Below are 22,801 nucleotides of genomic sequence, written 5' to 3'. Positions count from 1 at the left end.
TAAAATAAGTTCAAAATAAAAACCTCTATGTCTAAGAATTCTATGATTCTGTGCTTCTGTGTTATACAAAAGATCCTAGAATATAAAAATATTTAAAAAAATGTATTTATAAAGAGATATTAGTGTCAAAATAGATGTGTAAGCAGACAGTCTAAATAGATATTCTGTATCATAAATGTTAACGTATAAGTCTAAGTAGATTTTGTATATGAGTGCAAACAGGAAATGTAAATTCCCTAAATAGATAATGTGTAAATAACTAAGGGGGTGCTGCCGCCCGGCGGCTGGAGGCGGGTCCTGCAGGTGTGCGCTCCCCCGGGCGCTGTGGCCCCGCCCCCGGCGGCGCTGTGCGTTGGTTCCGCAGCTCGTGCGCATGCGCGGCTTCGCGGAGGCCGGTCTCGAGAGCGCGGCGGCCGGAGGGCGACCCAGGACCGCCGGGACTCCGTCGAGCTGCCCGCCGCCTCGAGCGGGATCGGTGCAGCCCGCCCGGCCTCGAGAGCGGCCGTCGGCGCTCCAGTATCGGCTCTTACGCGTTACCGCGCCGCCGTCAGTGCCCGGCAGTTTTCCGGTTGTCCATTTCCATGGCCCCTCAGTCCGCCGACGCGCCTCTCTATGGCACTTTGGTCCTCCGGGGCGCCGCGCAGTCAGCCGACGCGCCTCTCTATGGCACTTTGGTCCTCCGGGGCGCCGCGCAGTCAGCCGACGCGCCTCTCTATGGCACTTTGGTCCTCCCGGGCGCCGCGCAGTCCGCCGACGCGCCTCTCTATGGCACTTTGGTCCTCCCGGGCGCCGCGCAGTCAGCCGACGCGCCTCTCTATGGCACTTTGGTCCTCCCGGGCGCCGCGCAGTCCGCCGACGCGCCTCTCTATGGCACTTTGGTCCTCCCGGGCGCCGCGCAGTCAGCCGACGCGCCTCTCTATGGCACTTTGGTCCTCCCGGGCGCCGCGCAGTCCGCCGACGCGCCTCTCTACGGCACTTTGGTCCTCCCGGGCGCCGCGCAGTCCGCCGACGCGCCTCTCTATGGCACTTTGGTCCTCCAAGATCCAGGAACTGCTCATCAGTCTTCTGGAAATCACTTGTTTCCAGCACTCTTCTAAAAGCATAAAACACGATTAACAACTAACCACGAAAATATCTGAAGAGCGCAAAAATAAAGTGATGCCTGCAGAACTCTCTTCTCTACAGCAACAAGTAGACAGAACTCAAACAAAAGCGGTAAGAGAATCACCAGAGGCAAGTGCCCAATGGAAATAAAAATGACTTGCTTTGCCTGCTAGGAACTTAAGGCATAAGAAAAGGAGCTACTGCTCCTGTGGCCACCTTTTTGTCTTCTGGGGGGTTGGCCCCGCCCCTTTCTCCAGGGGACTGTGGGAAGGGCGGTGGGCGGGGCCCGATGGCAGTGGGCGGGGCCCGGGGTGTATGAGCCACAGGCTCCGCTCAGGAGCTTGTTGTGCTGCTGGGCTCCTCTGGACTCAGTGCTCTGCTGGTCCTTCACTTGGCTGCAGCTTTGGGGCAGGCATGGTTTGGTGTTTAGGGAGGCAGAGGTAAGAAGGCTGAGCTAAGACCTTCAGGACCAGTACACATCCTGCTACCTGTATAGTAGAAAGTTGACTGCTATGCAGCTTTTTTGTTTCCTTTTTTTCAGGTCAGTAACTTTGTGATGAGTGTTTAGGGGATGCCCAGATGGTTTAATAGTGTGCTTTTCTTTATTCTAGGAGTACTGCATTTTCCTAGAATTCCTGACTTTATTGAAGATGGGCCTGTGTTTTTTTTCCACCAGTTTCACAGTATGCTGTGTGAGTTGCTGATCTTGTTTCTCTTAATTGGGTTGATGATGAGATTATGTTGTAGGGGTGTTGTGGTTTAGCCTCAGACGGCAACAAAGAACCACGTGCCGCTCGCTCGTGCCTTCCTAATACAGGAAGAATCGTAAGAAAAGGCAAGACTCTTGGGTTGAGACAAAGGCAGTTTAACAGGACAGCAAAGGGAACAAGCAAACAACAACAACAACACGGATAGAGGCATATACAAACGCGATTACGGAACCGCTCGCCGGCCGGCCGGCCCCGGGACGCCCCAGCCCGCTTTTAAGCAGCAACTTCCTGCCCCCTCCCCCGGCAGCTCAGGGTGGGCATGGCTCACATGGCATGGAATACCAGGAAAAATTAACCCTATCCCCACCGGAACCAGGACATTATCCACCCCTTATTCCATACCATCTATGCCATGCCCAGCAGGTTCTAACGAATTGCCACCACTTTCCCCTGTTATATATATATATATACACACACACATATAATGCCCTTAGTTTATGGGCCATCCCTCCAAAGTGTCCGTTGAGTTCTTTTAATCCACGGCTTTGGGCTCCATCTGTTAGAACAGTCTCTCAGGGCAGGTGAGATGCTGGGTGGTGCTGGTCTGTTGCATGCTGTATTTTTCGGAGCTTGTGACTGGTGCACCTGGTGTGGCTCATGCACGCAGTCTGTGGGCTGAAGATGTAGATCTTGAAGAAACTGCTGGGCGCCAGCTGCTGAGATCAGTTCTTATCCCATCATCCCTGTGCCTTACTTGTAGTACAACTGATAGCAATTATAGCAATGAGGACATACAGTGACAGTGTTACTTAGCAATTAACAGCACACAATCTGATTCATTGGCTATTCTCACCCAAAATCAGATCCCCATGAGGTACACATCGGACTTCCCCATCCTGCCGCATCACCCACCAAGTGCACCCAGGTCCTTGGGCAAAAGCAATCCCACGGATGGGTTTGCCTTTGCCTGAGGCAGGACTAACCCAGACTGTCTTCCCTAGCATATTTTTCATGTGCACTACGGGGACTTTATCCCCTTCTACAGTACGTGGAAGTTTTGATTGGGCAGGGCCAGCCCGATTGTTAGATCCCCTGGTGTTAACTAGCCAGGTAGCTTTTGCTAAATGTGTATCCCAGTGTTTTAAAGTCCCACCACCCATTGCTCTCAGTGTAGTTTTTAACAGTCCATTGTATCGTTCTATCTTCCCAGAGGCTGGTGTGTGATAGGGGATGTGATACACCCACTCGATACCATGCTCTTTGGCCCAGGTGTCTATGAGGCTGTTTCGGAAATGAGTCCCGTTGTCCGACTCAATTCTCTCTGGGGTACCATGTCGCCACAGGACTTGCTTTTCAAGGCCCAGGATAGTGTTCCGGGCAGTGGCATGGGGCACAGGGTATGTTTCCAGCCATCCAGTGGTTGCTTCCACCATTGTGAGCACATAGCGCTTGCCTTGACGGGTTTGTGGCAGTGTGATATAATCAATCTGCCAGGCCTCCCCATATTTGTATTTCAGCCATCGCCCTCCATACCAAAGAGGCTTCAAACGCTTGGCTTGTTTGATCGCAGCGCATGTCTCACATTCATGGATGACCTGTGCAATAGTGTCCATGGTCAAGTCCACCCCTCGGTCACGAGCCCATCTATATGTCGCATCTCTCCCTTGATGGCCTGAGGAGTCATGGGCCCACCGAGCTATGAATAGTTCACCCTTATGTTGCCAGTCCAGATCCACCTGAGCCACTTCAATCCTAGCAGCCCGATCCACCTGCTGGTTGTTATGATGTTCCTCCGTGGCCCGATTCTTCGGTACATGGGCGTCCACATGGCGTACTTTCACAACCAGATTCTCTATCTGGGCAGCAATATCTTGCCATAGGTCAGCAGCCCAGATGGGTTTGCCTCTGCGCTGCCAGTTGCCCTGCTTCCACTGCTGTAACCACCCCCACAGAGCATTTGCCACCATCCATGAGTCAGTGTAGAGATAAAGTACTGGCCATTTTTCTCGCTCAGCAATGTCCAAAGCCAGCTGAATAGCCTTCACCTCTGCAAACTGGCTCGATTCACCCTGTCCCTCACTGGCTTCTGCAACCCGTCGTGTAGGACTCCACACAGCAGCCTTCCACTTTCGATGCTTTCCCACAATACGTCAGGACCCATCAGTGAACAGGGCATATTTCTTCTCATTTTCTGGCAGTTTATTATATGGTGGGGCCTCTTCTGCACGCGTCACCTCCTCCTCTGGTGACATTCCGAAATCCTTGCCTTCTGGCCAGTCCATGATCACTTCCAGAATTCCTGGGCGACTGGGGTTTCCCATTCGAGTTCGCTGCGTGATCAGTGCAATCCACTTACTCCATGTAGCATCGGTTGCATGATGTGTGGTGGGGACCCTTTCTTTGAACATCCAACCCAGCACCGGCAGTCGAGGTGCTAAGAGGAGCTGTGCTTCTGTACCAACTACTTCCGAAGCAGCTCGAACCCCTTCATATGCTGCCAATATCTCTTTTTCTGTTGGAGTGTAGCGGGCTTCGGATCCTCTGTATCCACGACTCCAAAACCCTAGGGGTCGACCTCGAGTCTCCCCTGGTGCTTTCTGCCAGAGGCTCCAGGTAGGGCCGTTCTCCCCGGCTGCGGTGTAGAGCACATTTTTAACATCTTGTCCTGCCTGGACTGGCCCCAGGGCCACTGCATGGACTATTTTCTGTTTGATTTGTTCAAAAGCTTGTCGTTGCTCAGGACCCCATTTAAAATCATTCTTCTTCCGGGTTACTTGATACAGAGGGCTTACAATTTGACTGTAATCTAGGATATGCATTCTCCAAAAACCCACAATACCTAAGAAAGCCTGTGTTTCCTTTTTACTAGTTGGTGGAGACATAGCTGCTATTTTGTTGATCACATCCATTGGAATCTGACGGCGTCCATCTTGCCATTTTATTCCTAAAAACTGGATCTCCTGCGCAGGTCCCTTGACCTTACTTCGCTTTATAGCAAAACCAGCGTTCAGAAGGATTTGGACTATTTTACTCCCTTTCTCAAAAACTTCTTCTGCTGTGTTTCCCCATACAATGATGTCATCAATGTACTGCAGATGTTCTGGAGCTTCACCCTGTTCCAGTGCAGTCTGGATCAGTCCATGGCAAATGGTGGGGCTGTGTTTCCACCCCTGGGGCAGTCGATTCCAGGTGTATTGGACGCCCCTCCAAGTGAAAGCAAACTGTGGCCTGCACTCTGCTGCCAAAGGGACTGAGAAGAATGCATTCGCTATATCAATCGTGGCATACCACTTGGCTGCCTTGGACTCCAGTTCGTACTGGAGTTCTAGCATGTCTGGCACGGCAGCACTCAGCGGTGGCGTGACTTCATTCAGACCACGATAGTCTACAGTTAGCCTCCACTCTCCATTAGATTTTCACACCGGCCATATGGGACTGTTAAAGGGGGAGCGAGTCTTGCTGATCGCTCCTTGAACCTCTAGTTGACGAATCAGCTCATGGATGGGAATCAGAGAGTCTCGGTTAGTGCGATACTGCCGCCGATGCACCGTTGTGGTAGCAATCGGCACCTGTTGTTCTTTGACCCTCAACAATCCCACAACAGAAGAATCCTCCGAGAGACCAGGCAAGGCAGACAACTGTTTAACTTCCTCTGTCTCCAAAGCAGCTATGCCAAAGGCCCAGCGGTACCCTTTTGGGTCCTTAAAATACCTTCTCCTGAGGTAATCTATACCAAGGATGCATGGAGCCTCTGGGCCAGTCACAATGGGATGCTTTTGCCACTCATTCCCAGTTAGGCTCACTTCTGCCTCCAGTACAGTCAACTCTTGGGATCCCCCTGTCACCCCAGAAATACAAATGGGTTCTGCCCCTCTATAGCTTGATGGTATTAAAGTACACTGCGCACCCGTGTCCACTAGAGCCTTATACTCCTGTGCGTCTGATGTGCCAGGCCATCGAATCCACACCGTCCAATAAACCCGGTTGTCCCTTTCCTCCACCTGGCCGGAGGCAGGGCCCCCCTAATACTGATCATAGTATCCATTACTCACTTCTTGCATAAATGACTTGGAAGTTCCTTCAAGAGGATCAGAAGCAAGATCAGGCCTTCTGCTTTGTCTGGGGAACGGCCCACTGGAAACTGGGGCGACACTTTTCCTGGAGGGATCCCCTTTTGTGGTTGTCCTTCCTTGCAACTCCTGTACCCGTGTCCGCAGGATCGAAGTAGGTTGTCCATCCCACTTCCTCATGTCCTCTCCGTGGTCCCGCAGGTAGAACCACAGGGTGCCTCGTGGTGTGTACCCTCTGTACTCTCTCTCTTGAGTGGGGAAATGCCTGCTTCTAATAGCTGAGATGCTGGCCTGTGCAGGTGGGGAGTAGGACATATTCTCTTCAAGTTGCTGGACCTTCCGCGACAGTTTCTCCACAGCTGAGACAAGGGGGGAAGAGAGACTTTCTTCATATCGCCGGAGCCGGCCAGCTACCTCATCCACCGTTGGTCCCTCTTCACCTTTCCATTCCATTACTGCCAGGGAGTTGGCATATGACGATGGTGCGCTCCGCACAAACTTCCGCCACATGGGCCTTGTGCATCGCACCTCATCAGGGTCTGTGGGTAAGTCTGCATTGTCCAAGTCATAATAAATCATCTCCCGCACGGCTAATTCTCTCAGGTACTGGATACCTCTTTCCATGGTAGTCCACTTGCTTGGCTGACATACAACATCCTCACTGAAGGGGTACCTCTCCCTCACGCCTAACAGGAGTCGTTTCCAGAGGCTGAGGGCTTGGGTCTTTTTCCCAATCGCCTTGTCAATGCCACCTTCCCTAGACAGGGATCCCAGCTGCCTGGCCTCCCTACCCTCTAATTCCAGGCTACTGGCCCCATTATCCCAGCACCGGAGCAGCCAGGTGACAATGTGCTCGCCTGAAAGTCGGCTGAAATCTTTTCACATATCCCGCAGCTCACTCAAGGATAGGGATCGAGTAATTATCTCTGGTTCTGCCTCTTCCTCCTGCTCTCGTGATGACCCTGGTTCATCATCATCTCTTACTAAGCGAACTGATTTCTTTGTGTACTTCTTCTTCTGTATGGGGGCAACTGATACCGGCACGGGTTGGTTCCCTGGTTCAGTGGCAGTGGCTGCTATGGGGGTTGGAGTAACTGCAGTGGCTACCACAGGGGTTGCAGTAGCTGCAGTGGCTGCCGCAGGGGTTGCAGTAGCCGCAGTGTCCGTCGCAGGGGTTGCAGTAGCCGCAGTGTCCGTCGCAGGGGTTGCAGTAGCCGCAGTGGCTGACGCAGGGGCTGCAGCAGCCGCAGTGGCTGCTGGTCTGGTTTCCATCTCTTCCCCTTGAGGGTGCTGCATAATTCTGAGCAGTGCCTGGTAGATACTGGCCAGGGCCCAGCACAGCGCGGTGAGTTGTGCCTCTCTAGAATAGCCACAGCATTTTCCCTTCAAATATTCTACCACTTTATCAGGGTCCTGTAATTGTTCAGGGGTGAAGTCCCAGACCATTGGAGGTGAGTAGTTCTCTAGGTACCTGCCCATGCTCTCCCACATGCAGTGCCACCCCTGACTATCCAGCCTCGGAGCAGATCTCCGGGTGGTAGTCTTAAATAGTCGCTTAACCCTAAACAAGACCTGGAACGTATTCAGGAGACATAGCACTAGGAACACGCTGGTTTGAGTATCCCAAGGATATTCAAAATTCTCAAAAGCTGTCATACCTGACCCGAAGGAGAAAAGGGAGGCAAAAGGGCTGGGGAAATTATTAACAAATTCTGAGAGACGGTGTCCAATGTACGGACAGGACAGCAAAACCACATAAACACCCCAAAATAGCCGTCTGAACAATGATGTTATCATATCATAAACAGATATCGCACAGGACAGCAGAATGACAATCCTCATCCCTCTTCCAGACATGGTAAACAGCATCGCAGGGAGTACATAAGCCATATAGGAATTTATGTAACACAGCCATGAGAACAAACCAAGCAACATGATGACCAGTGACTATTTTCCTAATAAAATAAACGCATACAAAAAAAAAAAAACCCAAAACCGTTTTTTCCACGTTCTAGTTGGATTCTGTCGTTATCTCAACCCTTCGAGCCCCACGTTGGGCGCCAAAAAGGACTGTCGTGGTTTAGCCTCAGACGGCAACAAAGAACCACGTGCCGCTCGCTCGCGCCTTCCTAATACAGGAAGAATCGTAAGAAAAGGCAAGACTCTTGGGTTGAGACAAAGGCAGTTTAACAGGACAGCAAAGGGAACAAGCAAACAACAACAACAACACGGATAGAGGCATATACAAACGCGATTATGGAACCGCCGCTCGCCGGCTGGCCGGCCCCGGGACGCCCCAGCCCGCTTTTAAGCAGCAACTTCCTGCCCCCTCCCCCGGCAGCTCAGGGTGGGCGTGGCTCACATGGCATGGAATACCAGGAAAAATTAACCCTATCCCCACCGGAACCAGGACAAGGGGTTAGGGTGAGCATTTTGTATGTATCTGCATATTGTACTTTAGCACTTCTCAAGAAAGCAGCAGGGATGCAAGGTATAGTGTCATTCAGGGTATGGTATGGCTCATCATCTTTCCCCATTGCCCAAAGAGTGCTGTGGTGTCCCTAGAGTTTTTGCAGCTTGCAGCAGGCCCCTCGTAGATTGTGTCAGGGCATTACTTATTTTGTGGGTCTATAGCAGAGCCCAGAGTCTGTGGGAAGACAGAAGATAGGAGGTGCCTGCTGAAGACAGGGCATGGCTCAGAAGAGCAGCTCCTGAGGAGTGGCTGACACAGGGGTTTCAGGGTTGCAAATATAGAATGGGAGCTGTCAAGAAGAAGTGGGGGTCCTTCCCTGACAGTTGAGGAGAAGAGAAGGGCTTTCTAAAATTTTGGCACTGGGGGTTGGCTAGGAAATGGAGGCAGGTTCATCAGTCTTTGTCATATCGGTTTTCCATTTGGATTTGGGTGTCAACAGGGTCTGTTCTGTTCTAGTCTCTTGCATTTGAGGTGAGCTGGATAGTATTGAGGAGGAGCATAGGACTGGTGATTTCACAGAAATGCAATGGTAATTTTGTGTTTGTTGGTATCTTAGGTGTCATAAATAATTGTTGCTGCAGCCTCTGACTCTGGAATCAGCGTGAAACAGGTGAGTGGATTGCCATGGCACCTCTGAGGATGAAGGTGCTGTAGAAGAGGTTGGCCTCTACTATCAGGGTGGTCACTGCCGGAGCCATGGTTTCTTTTTCTTTTACAGATGAAGAGGAACCTGGTGACTGCAGCAACACATCAGTTAGCTGTTTGTTGTGGGTTTTTTGTCAAAGATGAATTCAGACCCCTGGCTGTCTGAAAGCTAAGTAGAGGCATGGGCGCTGGAGGGGGGGCAAGGCTGACAGTTTCAGGGAGGAGTTTTCAAGTCAGGGTAGAGCAGAGGGCTATCCAGGAGGAGTCTCCTCTGAGTAGGTAAAGGGAGCGGGTTACTCTTCAGTACAAAGCTAGTGTGTGCTGGGCAGGGCAGTTCTGGCTTGTGTCTGTTGTTGTGTTGTTTGTGTGCTCTGTCTTCTGTGTCTTGGACTTTCCTTAGGTTTTGATGTCCTTGTTTCTCTTTGCACTCAAGGGGTACAGCATGTGCCTTGGGCAGCCCCTGTAGAGTCTCGAATGCCTGTGCTAATTGGCAGAGCGCCTAACGGGCACTTCTTGCATAACAGTTTTAAAGTGCAGATCGGACTTGCCTCTCGGAAGTTTCTGGATGGTCCTCTTCTGCAGCATCGTTCGTGGCTGCATGAGCAGCTCTGTTCTCTGAGCTATAGCAGCTCTAGCCATCTGCTTTTATGAACTGGGATTTCTTCCCTGCATCCTTACATTCTCAGGTCTTGAAGCCAGGCTTCCTGCACATATGTCATCTCCATTTTGACAGGAACTTCTTGGAATAGGCTGTTACATTGGACTCTTTTATGATTTTTATGACTTTGCCACAGAGCCTCCTCACGTCCGTGCTGTGGCCATCGGTCGTCTTGCCCAACAGTGTCTCTTGTCTGAAAGTCATTCTTCTTGTGGAGAGTTTTCTCTCATCTTGGAGTCACGTTGTTGTCTATAGTGCTGTGTGGTGTGGAGCTGCACGTGGGTGTGTTTGGCGCGGAGCTGCCCTGCCTGGGGGTGTAGAGTCAGGGGTAGGTGGAACAGCAATAAGAGTCTATGGGAAATATGTTGATCTGCCAAGACTGTTTAGCCAAAGGTTGTACAGTCATCTGGGATCAAGCAGCCATTGGCAGGGACAGTCATTTCCATAGTGTTTTATGGGGATGATTGGAGCCTCCTGGGAGGGCCTGTTTGGCAGTAGTGAAGCAGATTGAAGGTGTTAAGGCTTGTATGTGTGGGGACTAACATTGGGTCCAATTTTTTTTAATGGCAGGCTGTAGTTGGAGCCTAGATGATATTCCTACATGGAAACAAGACCCCTGGAATTGTTCAGCTTCTGATCAGCATCTGGGTGACTTGTTTACTAATTTTTTCAGATGCAGAGGGACAAGATGTGCACCAAAGAGTCATGGAGAAGGCAAGCGGGACCCTGTAAGAAGGTGGGTCAGTTCACGGTGCTGGAGGGAAGATGTGACTGGTGGTTATGTCATTATATTATGGCTTGGTGGTGGGGTGTGGGTTTTTTTTTTCATTTTGAAGATATGAAGTGATGAGTAAAGCAGGATATTGGCACTGGATGTGATTCTCGGGCAAGGTGGTCAATGAATAGTGGGCTGAAGCAGCAATTCTTCTCAGATGTTATATTGTGGGTGAAGTTTTTAGTGTCCTTTGTGTCTGTTTTACAGGTAGTCTGTAAGCCTCAAAGCGGCAGCCCAAAACCATGGAGGGCAGGTGGGCGAGAGGCCAGGGTAAAGGAGTAGGAGACAGGAATGGCTGTAGGCAGGCTGAGGTGTCAGGCAGTATGTCAGCATATGTCTTTTGCTTGGCTTTTTTTTTTTTTCAGGTGCAGGACGCAGGCTCAGAGGGACTAAGCCGCATGCTGAGAAGGGGAGGTGGTTGCGGGCCACATTGGTGTCTTAATAGTGAAGTATTATATGGCAACCTGGTTAATTATTTATCTTCTGGTTTTGCAGGTGCCCTGTGAGCCATCTTTGGAAGTGGATGAGCATTAGAGGTGAGCTGAGGCAGCAGTGAGGAGGAGCTCATGGCTGGTGATTTCTCACATGTGCAACAGTAATTTTGTTTCTTGGTATCTCAAGCAATGATGGCCACAGCATTTGACTCTGGAAGGAGCAGGTGAATGGAATCCCATTGTGCTTTTGAGGAAGGGGAAATTGTGGAACAGGTTGGCAGTGGCCTCTCTGAAACTTCTTGCTGTCACTGTTTGGTTTTCTTTAATTGTAGATGATGAGGAGGAACCTGGTGACTACAGGAATGTCCCAGATAGTTGATGTGCTGGTTTTTTTGTGTGTGTGTTTTTTTTTTTTTTTTTGTTGACATTGGATTTAAGACCTCCAGCCCTCTGAAAGCTAAGTTGAGTGGCCAGGGCTGGGAGGGGAGAAATTTGTGATTTGCAGGGAGGCATCTTAAAGTTAGAGAAGGGCAGAGGGCTGTCCTGGAGCCGTCCCCTTTGGGCAGGTAAAGGGAGCGGGTTAGTCTTCAGCACAATGCTAGCATGAGCTGGGCAGGGTGGTTCCAGCCTGCATCTGTTGTGTTGTTTGTGTGGTCTGTCTTCTGTGTCCTAAACCTTCCTTGGGTCTCGATGTTCTCTTTACACTTGAGGAGCACAGCCTGTACTTCAGGCACCATCCCAAGAGTCTTGAATGCCAGTACTCATTGGCACTGCCCCAGTCAGGCCCTGCTTTTCTTGCATTATAAGCTTAAACAGTGGATCAGTCTTGCACCTCGGAAGTTTCTGGGTGGTCCTCAACTGCAGCATTGTTCCTGGCTGTGTGAGCAGCTCTGTTCTCTAGCCATCCATCTTCAGTGACTGGGACTTCTTCCCTGCATCCTTAAGTTCTTAGGTCTTGAAGCCAGGCTTCCTGCACGTACATCTCAGTTTGAGTCACTTGTTGTCCCGGACCATTACATTGTACTCATTTCTTGGGGTTTCCCTAGAGCCTTTTCGTGTCACCATTGTGGTCTTGCAGGTCTTCTTGCCCAACAGTCGCTTATGTTGGTGTCATCCTTCTTGCTGAGAGTTTTCCCTCATCTGTGAGGTGCATTGTTTGTAGTGTTTTGTGTAATGTTGGTCTGTGCTTGTGTGTGTTTGGCTCGGAGCTGCTCTGCCTGGTCATGTAAACTCTGGGGTAGGTGGAACATCAATCAGAGTCCATGGTTAGTTTGTTGATCTACCTAGACTGTTGAGGCAAAGGTGGTACAGTCAACTCCCATCAAGTAGCCATCAGCAGGTTGTGTGGGCAGCTCTTTAATGGGGTTGTTTTGGGATGAGCAGAGCTATGTGGGAGGAGCTGTTCAGCAGTAGTGAAGCAGACTGCATCACGAAGATGTTAAGGCTGCTTTGTGTGGGGTGTAATGTTTGTATGTTGTGTGTTTTTTTTCTTTTTTCTTAATGTCAGGCTGTAATTGTACTCCAGATGGTATTTCTAAGGCAAAACAAGACCTTTTTGAGGGTGTGTGTGTGTCACATGGGGTTGCCCCTAAAAGAGGCAGTTCACAGCCCAAAAAATGCCTGAAAATTCATGTGGGGAATGTGTGTTTAAAAAAAATAATAAAACCTGTATATATGAGGCATTGAAATAAAGAGCAATTTCTCATTTTTATACATATTGAAAAATATGAGTATGTATATAAGAAGGAGTTCAAAATAAAAACCTGTATCTACTATATTATATAAAGGATGTTATTGTATTAAAAGATCTGTCCCATAGCCCATTTTTGCCTTCATGGTTCTCTCTCTGTCTCACTCCCTGTTGCTTCCTCCTGTCTGATCTGTAGCCCATAGCTGTTTTCTTACCCCTGTGGCTCCCTTTCCCTGTTTTTTCACCCCCCCTTCTCTGCCCTGTAGTAGATTGCTGTTGTATTGGGTTTAAGTGACAAGGTTTTGTTGGCTGAGTTGCGGGGGGCAGGGGCTGCAGGGGTGGGTTCTGTGAGAAGACACCAGAAGCTCCCCCCATGTTGGGCACAGCCATCTCAGAGAGGGACCTGCTGCTGGTCAAAGCCAAGCCCATCAGCAACACTGGCCAGGAGTGGAGCAGAGAGTCCCTGCAACACGTGGCAGCCCTGCTGTTGGAGAGGAAAAAGAGTGTGAGGAGGAAGGAGCAGCAGAGACAGTGTGAGATGAACTGACCACAATCCTGGCTCCCTGACACCTGCATTGTCCGGGGGTACGATGTAGAGGAGACGATCCCAGAAAAAGAGAGGGGTGGTGGGAAGGTGTTTTTTTAAATTAGTTCTTATTTCTTGTTATTTGATTGACAATAAGTGAATTGCCCCAAGTTGAGTCTGTTGTTCTTGTGACTATGAGCGATCTCTTTGTCCTTGTCTCAACCTACAAGCTTTTTCATTTTAACTTCTCCCCTTGTCTTGTTGAGGAAGGGCAATGATAGAGAGGATGGATGGGTACCCAGGGACCAGCCAAGGTCAATCCACCACAGATTACTTCTATTAAGCTTTGTGTCCTTGTCTTTTAATGCTTGACTATGTTTCTTTTACCCAATCTCTTTTGAAACTTTATTTCTCTGTTTCCATCCCTTTCTTAAATTCTTGCTTAGGTTTGTTGAACCCAGTTTGTTTTAAAATTTTCTTGCTACTTTTCCTTCTCTCTGTCTCCCCAAATTAATTTTAATTTCTTTCCCATGTTCATGTACCCTGTCACTTTCCATAATTCTCTTCCTCAATCTCTTTCTATGCAGTTCTGCGTACCTATCTTTTAAGGCTTCGGTATGATTCTCATATCCTATGCCTTTCAAAACTTTGTGTCTATATCTCCTCCTAGCCATCTCCCTGCCTATAATTCCCAATTCTTCCCTCTCTTTTCAGCACACTGTCACTTTTTTCATTTTTTTCCTGCATCTGCCTGACATTTTTTTGCTTATGTTTCTTGTACCCTGTCGCTTCTCAAAATTTTCTTTCAATGTGTACTTCTGCCTGGGTCCCTGTTTCTATTTTCTATTTCTTGATCATGTTTCTTTTCCCCTGCTCCTGTGTGTTGTCTCGTCTTATCCTGCTGGTTACTTCCACCTCTCTCCCCTGGTCCCCGTCTGTCTCATTTATTTCTCTATCTCTTGTGTTTTTTTCACTTTTTTCTTCCCTTTTGCCCCTCTGTCCTGCCGCCTTTGGGCGCTGAACCTTGTAGCCAACTCACTGCCGGGCTTTCTTGGGCATGTTAAGGAATAAACACTTCCTACCTCCTCTGTGCCCCTGGAGGCACTCGCTGCCCCCAGGGTGCAGAGCTCATTGCTGGGGACAGGCTCAGGGGAGGGGATGATGTGCTGTGGGGCTTTGGCAATGGCCCCTCTTCCCAGTGGGCTCTGGCTGAGGCAGCCCAGGTGAGACCCATGAGGGGAGGATGGGCTGGGCTGGGCCAGGCTCCGGTTCAGCCAGTGAGGCTGAGGTCCCAGCTGGCTCTGCTGTGCTGAGGGGCCTGCCTGGGCACAGCTGCCTGCTGGAGCTGGCTGAAGAGAGACACAAAGGGGGTTCCACAGGCATGTGCCTCCAGCAAGGCACAGACAGTTCCCACAGCAAGGAAGGATCCCTCCCAGCCATCCCTGACAGAGCGCACCACCAGCACAGAGCGCCAGGAGCTCGCTGCCTCTGTCGTCTGCACGTGTGAGCCACTGTGCCTCTGGGATGCCTCATGGGAGAAGAGCATCGAGGCACCCACCACCCGCTCCCAGGGAGGCAAGGGTCAGGCTGCCACCACCAACGAGGAGCAAGGGGCAGAGAGAGAAGCCTCTGGGCCATGAAGGTCTCCCACCTGCGCCAGGAGCTGTGGTGAGTCACATGCCCTCTCATGTGTGTCCAGGCCCTTCCCTGCCATGTTTCTTGTGATCTCTGCCTGTGTCCTTGCCTGTCCTAGACTCTGGCTCCCCAAAAGTTTTTGCTCTTCTGCCAATGCCACTCTGTACTCTGTCCCCTTCTCCATTTCCTTTCTGTGCCTCTGCATTTCCAGCTCCCCATTCGCTATAATTTCATTCTTCCCACACTGCCTTCTTCGCTATTGCTTGTGAAAATTGCATTTGTAGGTCTCCCTCTACCCAGCAACCTGTCTCTATTTCTAGTGACTCCCTCTGCTCCACCCCTCATCCCTCTTCCAGTGTCCTTTCTCTGTGGCTGTCAGTCCGACTCCACCTCCTGCTATTTAATTTGCTACCTACCTGTATGGCCAGTACCCCGTTGCTTTCCAAATCTTTTTCTGTGTCTCCGTTTACCCAGATCCCTGTCTGTGTTTTTTAATTCTTGCTTGTCCTCTACTTCGTTACTTTTCCAATTTTGTTTCTTTGTCTTTATTCAGTTTGACCCTATTTTTTTTTGCTCCCTGTTTTCTTAATCTGTTTGTCTTTTAAGTTTTCTATCAACTTTTATCCAGTTTGCCATTTTCACCTTTTAATTTTTCCTGTCTTTCTCTTACCCCCTTGCTTTAAAAATTCTCTGTCTACTTCTATGAAGCTGCCAGTACCAATTTTTGCCTGTTCTGTATCGGTCTTGTACTCCTTTGCGTTTACACTTTTTTATTTATTTCGTTCTTGCTATGTTTTTAATTTTTTTCCTTTCTTTCTGCAATCAGCCTTGCTTTTAAAAGTTTTTTTTTTTCCATTTTTATCTGGTGCACTGGGTATATTTTTAACTGTTTTCTTATTTCTTTAATGCAAAGGCTTTTTAGAATTTTCTTTCTACATCTCCATTGCAGTTTGCCATCCGTGTTTCCTAATTATTTTGTTTTGTTTCCCCAATCCCCATCACTTCTTAAATTTTGTGGGTTTTTTTGTCTTGTTTGTTGTCTTTATGGCTTATCTTTTCATTGAATCATTGCTTGTCTTTCCTTTCTGCTGTTGCATTTAAAATGGTCTTTCTACATCTGTCCTTGTTCGCTGTCCCTATTTTGGAATATTTCTTGTTATTTACTCTACCGGTTACCGCTTTTTCAGTGTTCTTGCTATGTATACCTTTGTTCTCTTTGCTGTCATTTTAAAATAATTTATTGTCTGTCTTTAATGCTGTTGCTTTTTAATTTTTTTCTACGTCTCCGATTTAGTTTGCCATTGTTATTTTGCAATTTGTTTCCTTGCTCCTTTAATCATGGATGCTTTTAAGATTTTCTGTTTACGCTTATCTCCTTTGCTGTCTTTATTTTTAATTGTTTCTTGTCTTTCCTTAGTGCCTTCTGTCTTTTTTATTTTCTTTCTAAGTGTTTCGAGTTCACCATTTCTATTCTCTAGTTTTTTTTTTTAATTTTCTTAATTCCTGTGACTTATAAAATTTTATGTCTGAGCTCTTTCTCTCAGAAACCCGTCCTCAGCTGTGTTTGTGCCTCAGAGCCATGTTATCACCCTCGGTGCCATCTAGGATGCTTCTGTTTAGTCCCCAGCCTCCTGAGAACATCTGCACTCCGTTCCACTGCCCTCCCTCCACTTTCCTCCTTGTGTCCCTGTACCTTCTTCCGTCCCTATGGCCCATTCAGGACCCTTCTCATCATGTCACAATAGCTATCGATGCCTCCGAGGTTACCATGAGCACATATTCAGCTTTGTCATGGACTTCGCACACCCCTCTCCTTCCCTCAGAAGACTTCCCAAGTCCATATATGTGACACAGTGTCACACACCGAAGTTTTGCTTAGACCTGCGGAGCCTTGGGCTGCAATATGTAACCTAGCAGCATAGCAAACTTTGGCTGAACTCCTCCTTAGTCCAAGAAGGGTGGATAGTGGTTGTGTTTGAATTTGATATATTGGAACTTAACTAACACAATGAAATTGTATAAGTAATATTAATGAAGAGTGTATGCTTAACATTATAAATTTAAGTGACCGTTATGATCAAAGGAAAGGGAACTCTAATTCTTGGAAACTAAGAAAGGGACCTTTCTATCCTGAGTCAGCAGAAGGATGAGATACAGGTGCGAGATGGGACGAAGAGATCAGAAAACCAAGTAAGAGGGTAAAAGCACTTGCATCAAAACTCCAGTCATCGAAGAGGACATGTAAGGGCTGAACAATTCAATCGAGGGGAGACACGCACTTCTCACGTGAAGACAGGCACGAATAGCTTATGTCACAGACTGTGAGGCTTCACAAAGCACAGGAAAAGTATCGAGGGGGTCCCTCGGCTCAAGCCATATTAAACCAAGTCTGTGACAGAACTTGTTGCAGAACCGTTCTTTACAGTCGGAGGCTAAGACTGGATCCAGCCACACCTAGACTCCTCCCTGAGGAGGAGTTTAGGAAGCAAGGGGTTCCAGTCTGAACGTCACTGGTAGGCAGGAGGGTCTTCTGGGCTGTTCTTTGACACCCAACCCTGTTCTTATGTCCTCTTCTCCTTAAAGCCGTGCAGCTATTAGTTCCCTGGCCTCCAAGGCAACATTTACTCAGTCTAGATCCCCTCCAGATTTAATCATCACATTCCCTGTCATTTTATGTCTCTCCGGCTCCATTGGGACTTTTCTTCTCCTGGTCACGATGCCCCCCAGGAGTTTCCTGGCCCTCCACATCCATCTCGTAGCATTTTAGGTGGGTCCATCTTTGAGTTGTAGAGCTCTCATTTGTTCCTCTATGCTACCTAGGATTCCTGTGTTCAGTCCCCAGCCACATGGGAACATCCATACTCCCCTCAGATGATCATCCGAGTTCCTCCTTGTCCTCCCCAGCCTTCTTTTGTCTACCCACCCACTCGACACCTCTCCACCCTCACGAAGCTTCCCAAGACATTCCTCAAACTCCACAGCCTCTCCTAGCATTTTACCTCCCTATGTCTTTTGTTCCATCAGAGCCTCTCATCTTTCTTTGCTACACGGCGCCCCGTCATGTTTCTCTCTGCCATCGAGGGCATCTCCGTTCAGTTCCTCTCTCATTCATTCATGTAGTTTGCCTAGACCCCCTCCCAAGACTCCTAAGCCCTCACTGCGTCTCTGAGCTTTCTTTTCCTACCCTGCCCCCTCATAATGCCCCTGCTTTCTAAAGCTGTGTCCTCCGAGTCCTTTCTCATACCCCACAGCACTGTCAGCACTTCAGCTCCCTTTTGATTTTGTTTTTTTTTTTTCGCTCTTCAGAGTGCCCTTAACTTCCTCTTTGGTGTTTAGGATGCCTTCATTCTGTCCCGGCCCCCTAACATCATCTGTACTTTGTCAAAATCCCCTTCAGAGTTCTGCCTTGTTATCTCTGAGGCTTACTGGTACTCTCCCCCTCCCATCGCCGAGCTCTCATGAGACATCCCCTACGTCCCAGAGCCCTGTTTTAGTCCCAGAGGGCACTTTGAACCCCTCTTTCCCCCTCAGAACCTTTCCAGAGTCCGCAACCATTAACCCCATCAGCCTTTTGGTCCTCTCATCTTTTTGGTGCACTTGCAGTCTGTCCCCTGAGGACAACCATATTTTGCTTGATTCCCTTTTGAGCTCATCGTATCCCAAGACATCTTTGGTTACTCGGGCCGCTTCAGGACCTCTCTAATCTCTCTAACAAGGCCTCTCATTCTGCCAGAGCCTTTTCCAAAATCATCTCTGTGCTCTAGAGCAGTCTGTTTGGTTTCTGCATTATATTATGTTTCTATTTTGTATCTGGTACCCTAACGATGTCTATTGTAGGCTCAGATCTTTTCTTAGCCTTTATCTACTTTTATCAATATAGCTGCCATGATTATTTTTGTTGCCTTTTACAACTTAGTTTTATTCTAGCTACTTAGATGTTAATTAGTGTACTTTATGCAGTTTCAGGTACATTACTTATATTTCCATCCTTTTTTGTTGCTTTCTGTCTTTTATGACTGAAGTAGCACTATTGAGTAAATAAGCCAAAAAGAGATCAATATGACTCAAAATTGCTGCTAATTTAGAGTAAATAACTTATTTTGCAGAGGAAGATATTGTTGAGAATGTTTTCTCATGGAATCTGATTCTGTTTTGTCATTCATTCCCATCCAGAATACAGTTCTGGTAGAAGCTCAGTAACACACATGGTCTTACTAGAAACAAAGAATAAGCCCATAGTAGTACATTGGGATTTTTTTTTTTTTTAAAATGATACTCCAGTACATAAATTGTGGTGGCTTTTTTCTATGTATGTTCCACAAAAAAAACAATCTAATTGCCTACCTGGTCATGTTGTTGATGGAATAGATAGAGTTGTAGTAAAACAGCAGGTATCTCTTCTTCTAGTAAAGGTCACTCTCCTTCTTTGCCATCTCACACACTGTAAACTTAAGGCAAATAACAAAATATGCTGCTCCTCTGGGCACTTTTATGCTTCTGCGGGGTTGGCCCTGCCCTTTACCCAGAGGACTGTGGGAAGGGCAGTGGGCGGGGCCCGGGGTATACAAGCCACAGCCTCCGCTCAGGAGCTCATTGTGCTGCTGGGCTTTCCCAGGGTGAGAGGTCTGTGGTTTGTTAAGTAAAGTGCAGCTTTGGAGCTTTTTCAGCTGTTTGGGTAGCTCTCTTTTAATATTAAGACTAGCATAGGTAAGAAATTAGAGGTAAGACTTTTTAACTAAGGTGAGGCTTAATGCCATATATAGTAGAAAATGGACTTGTGTGTTTTTTTTTTTTTTCAGAACAGTGGTTTTGCAATGAGTGTTTAGTGTGGCTAGGTGGTTTAATAGTATGTCTCTTTTCTTTTGTTATTCCAGGTGCTGTGTGTCTTACTGTAATTCCTCACTTTGTTGAAGATAGAATTCTGTTTTTTTTTCTAGTTTTGTACAACACTCTTTTAGTAATTGTTTTTATTAGCCTTAATTGGGCCAGTTATGAGATTATTGAGTGGGAGTTAAGATAAATGTCTTGTATGTGTATATACATTGGATTTTAGCACTTTGAGGAAGCGGCAGGGGTGTAAGGCATGTTGCCTTTCAGGGTATGGGACAGCTCATTGTCTTCCCCGGTGGTATGCAGAGTATTATGGTGGCCCTAGAGCTGTTGTGGCTTGTAGCAGGCCCCTGGTAGATCATATCAGGGCTTCACTGATTTCATGGATTTGTAGCAGAGCCTGGAGTCTGTAGTAATACACAAGATAGGAGGTGACTGCTGAACACAGGGCAGGGCTTGGAAGAGCAGCTCCCAAGGAGTGACTGATGTAGGGGCTCAAGCCAGCCAACGGAGGGCAGGAGCTGTCAGGAAGAAGTGGGGTTCTTTCTTTGATGGCTCAGGAGAAGAGAAGGGGTTTCTAAAGTTTTGGCGCTAGGGGATGGCTGGGAAAGGGAGGCAGGTTCACAATTCTGTCTTAAACAGGTTTTGTGGTTGGGTTTGGGTGTTGATGGGGTCTGGTCTGTTCTAGCCTCTCACATTTGAGGTGAGCCCGATAGCAGCGAGGATGAGCACAGAACTGGTGATTTCACAGAAGCGCATTGGTAACATTGTGTTTCTTGATATCCTAGCTGCCATAAATAATTGTCACTGCAGCTTTGGCCTCCAGAATCGGTGTGGAGCAGGCGAGCGGAACGCCACGGTGTTTGGGAGGATGCAGGTGTTGTGGAAGAGGTTGGCATCTCCTCTCAAGATGCTTATTGCTGGTACTGTGGTTGCTTTGGGGATTCATGTTTTTTTTTCCTTTTGCAGAGGAAGAGGAGGAAGCTGGTGACTGCGGGAAGATATCGGATGGCTGTTTTTTGTGGATTGCGTCGAGGATGGATTCCGACCCCTGGCCATCCACAAGCTAAGCTGAGAGACTGGTGCCCGAGAGGGGCCAAGAGGATGAGGTTGACAGTTGCTGAAAGGAGTCTTTGAAGTTAGCATAGTGGCAAGGGCTGTCCTGGGGCACAGTCCCCTTTGGGCAGGTAAAGGAAATGGCTTACTGTTCAGCATGATGCTAGCACATCCCGGGCAGGGCAGTTCCAGCCTGTGTCTGTTGTCATGTTGTTCGTGTGGTCCATGTTCTGTGTCTTAGACCTTTCTCAGGTCATGAGGTCGTCTTTAAGCTCCAGGAGCACAGCATAGTGCCTCAGGTGCCATCCGTACAGTCTTGAATGCCTGCACCTGTGGGCGTAGCACCAATCATCTGCTGCTCTTCTTGTGTTACATGCTTAAAGTGTAGATCGGTCTTGCAGGGAAGAAGTCCTAGTTGTGTAAGTGGGTCATTTGGAAACTTCTGAGATGCATCATTATGTTCTTAGGTCTTGAAGCCAGGCTTCCTGTGCATATGTCTGCTCAGTTTTGAAAGTCACTTCTTGTCTTGGGCCATGTCATTCTACCCATTTCCTGGGGCTTCTCTAGAGCCTCCTCACGTCACCATCAGGGGCACACAGGCCTTCTTCCCCAAGGGTGACTTCCATTTAGGTGCGTTCTTCTTGATGAGATTTTTCTTTCATAAGTGTCACTTTTCCTGCTGAGAGTTTTCCCTCATTTTGGAGGCACATTTTTTTGTAGTGTTCTGTGTAGTGTTGGTTTGTGCATATATGTGTGTTTGGCTCGGGGCTGCCCTGCCTGGGTGTGTAGTGTCAGGAGTAGGAGGTGCAGCAATAAGAGTCTGTGGTTAATATGTTGATCTGCTTAGACTGAGGTAAAGTTTTTTGTAGTCATCAGCAGGCTGTGTGGACAGGTTCTTCATTAATCTTTTATGGGAAGAGCAGAGCTATGTGGGAGGGGTTGTTCGATAGTGAAGGAGATTGAATCTCAAAGATGTCAAGGCTGTTTTGTGTGGGGTTTAAAGTTAAAGGGGTTTTTAATGTTGGGCTGTAGTTACAGCCAAGGTGGTATTTCTAAATAGGAAGAAGAATTTCAGTGTTATGAAGGTATTGATCTGCATCCAGCTGACTGGTTTGATATATCAGATGCATGAGGGACAAGCTGTGCAGAACAACATAGGAGAGCCGAGGGGAGCGTAATAACAAAGGGGGTCAGTGGGTGGTAGTAAAGTGAAGATGGGATGTGTGGATCTATGACTGCAGTATGGTAATGTATTTTTTTCAGTTTGGAGCTTGAAGCGATATTGGATTTGGCTGCCAGGGTTGACTAGCGCAAGGTAAGCGATGGGCTGAAGTTGCAGTTATTTTTTCTGGCGTTGTATTGTGGGTCAAGTTTTAAGCAACCCATTTGATGTGAATTTTACAGGTGGTGTGCAAGCCTTCAGGCAGCAACCCAAACTGACGGAGGATGGGCCGGCAAGCTGTCAAGGTAAAGGGGTGGGAGAAGGGAATCGGTGCATGCAGGCTATGGGTTTGGGCAGTATCTCAGCATGTACTGTCTTGCTTGGGTTTTTGCAGGTGCCCCACCCAGGCTCAGAGGGGTGATGCCACATGCTGGTAAGGGACTCAAACAGGTCAGGTGGTTTTAGTACGATCGGTGTCCAGCAGCTCAGTGGAGTGCTTGTCTTTGGTTTTCAGGTATGTGTGGGCAGCCTATGGAACCGGATGAGCGTTTGAGGTGAGTGGGGTAGTAGAGAGCAGGTGCACGGGGCTGGTGATTACTTTAAGTGCAATGATTATTTTCTCTGTCTTGGTCTCTTAGATGGCACAACCAAAGATAGCCTGTGGGGGACGGTGAAAAGAGAATGTTGGTGAGCACGGCTCTAAACACGCTCAAGTGACTTAGAGGTCACTCTAAGGGTGGGGTGTAGAAAAAGATTTGTATCTTAAGTGGTATTCAGTCTTCTGTGCTTAACAAGTAGAACACCTGTTGACTTATAAGAGGTTTGTTCTAGGCTCAGAAGCACCCTAAGGAACACACTTGAGACCCCTGCTCTGCTGTGGGAAAGACTGAAGCACAGTGGTTAAACTCTACCTGTGTCAATCACTGATAGACCAGTGAAAACAGGGTGGCTGGCAATCCGCTAGCATCAGCTGAGCTCTGCGGCACCTACAGCATCGCTTGTGGGCCTTTGCCCAGGTGTCGCTTTTGGCATT

Source organism: Chroicocephalus ridibundus, chromosome 14, assembly GCF_963924245.1.
Source record: "Chroicocephalus ridibundus chromosome 14, bChrRid1.1, whole genome shotgun sequence".
In the NCBI taxonomy this organism is placed as follows: domain Eukaryota; kingdom Metazoa; phylum Chordata; class Aves; order Charadriiformes; family Laridae; genus Chroicocephalus; species Chroicocephalus ridibundus.
This window is presented reverse-complemented; position numbering follows the sequence as displayed.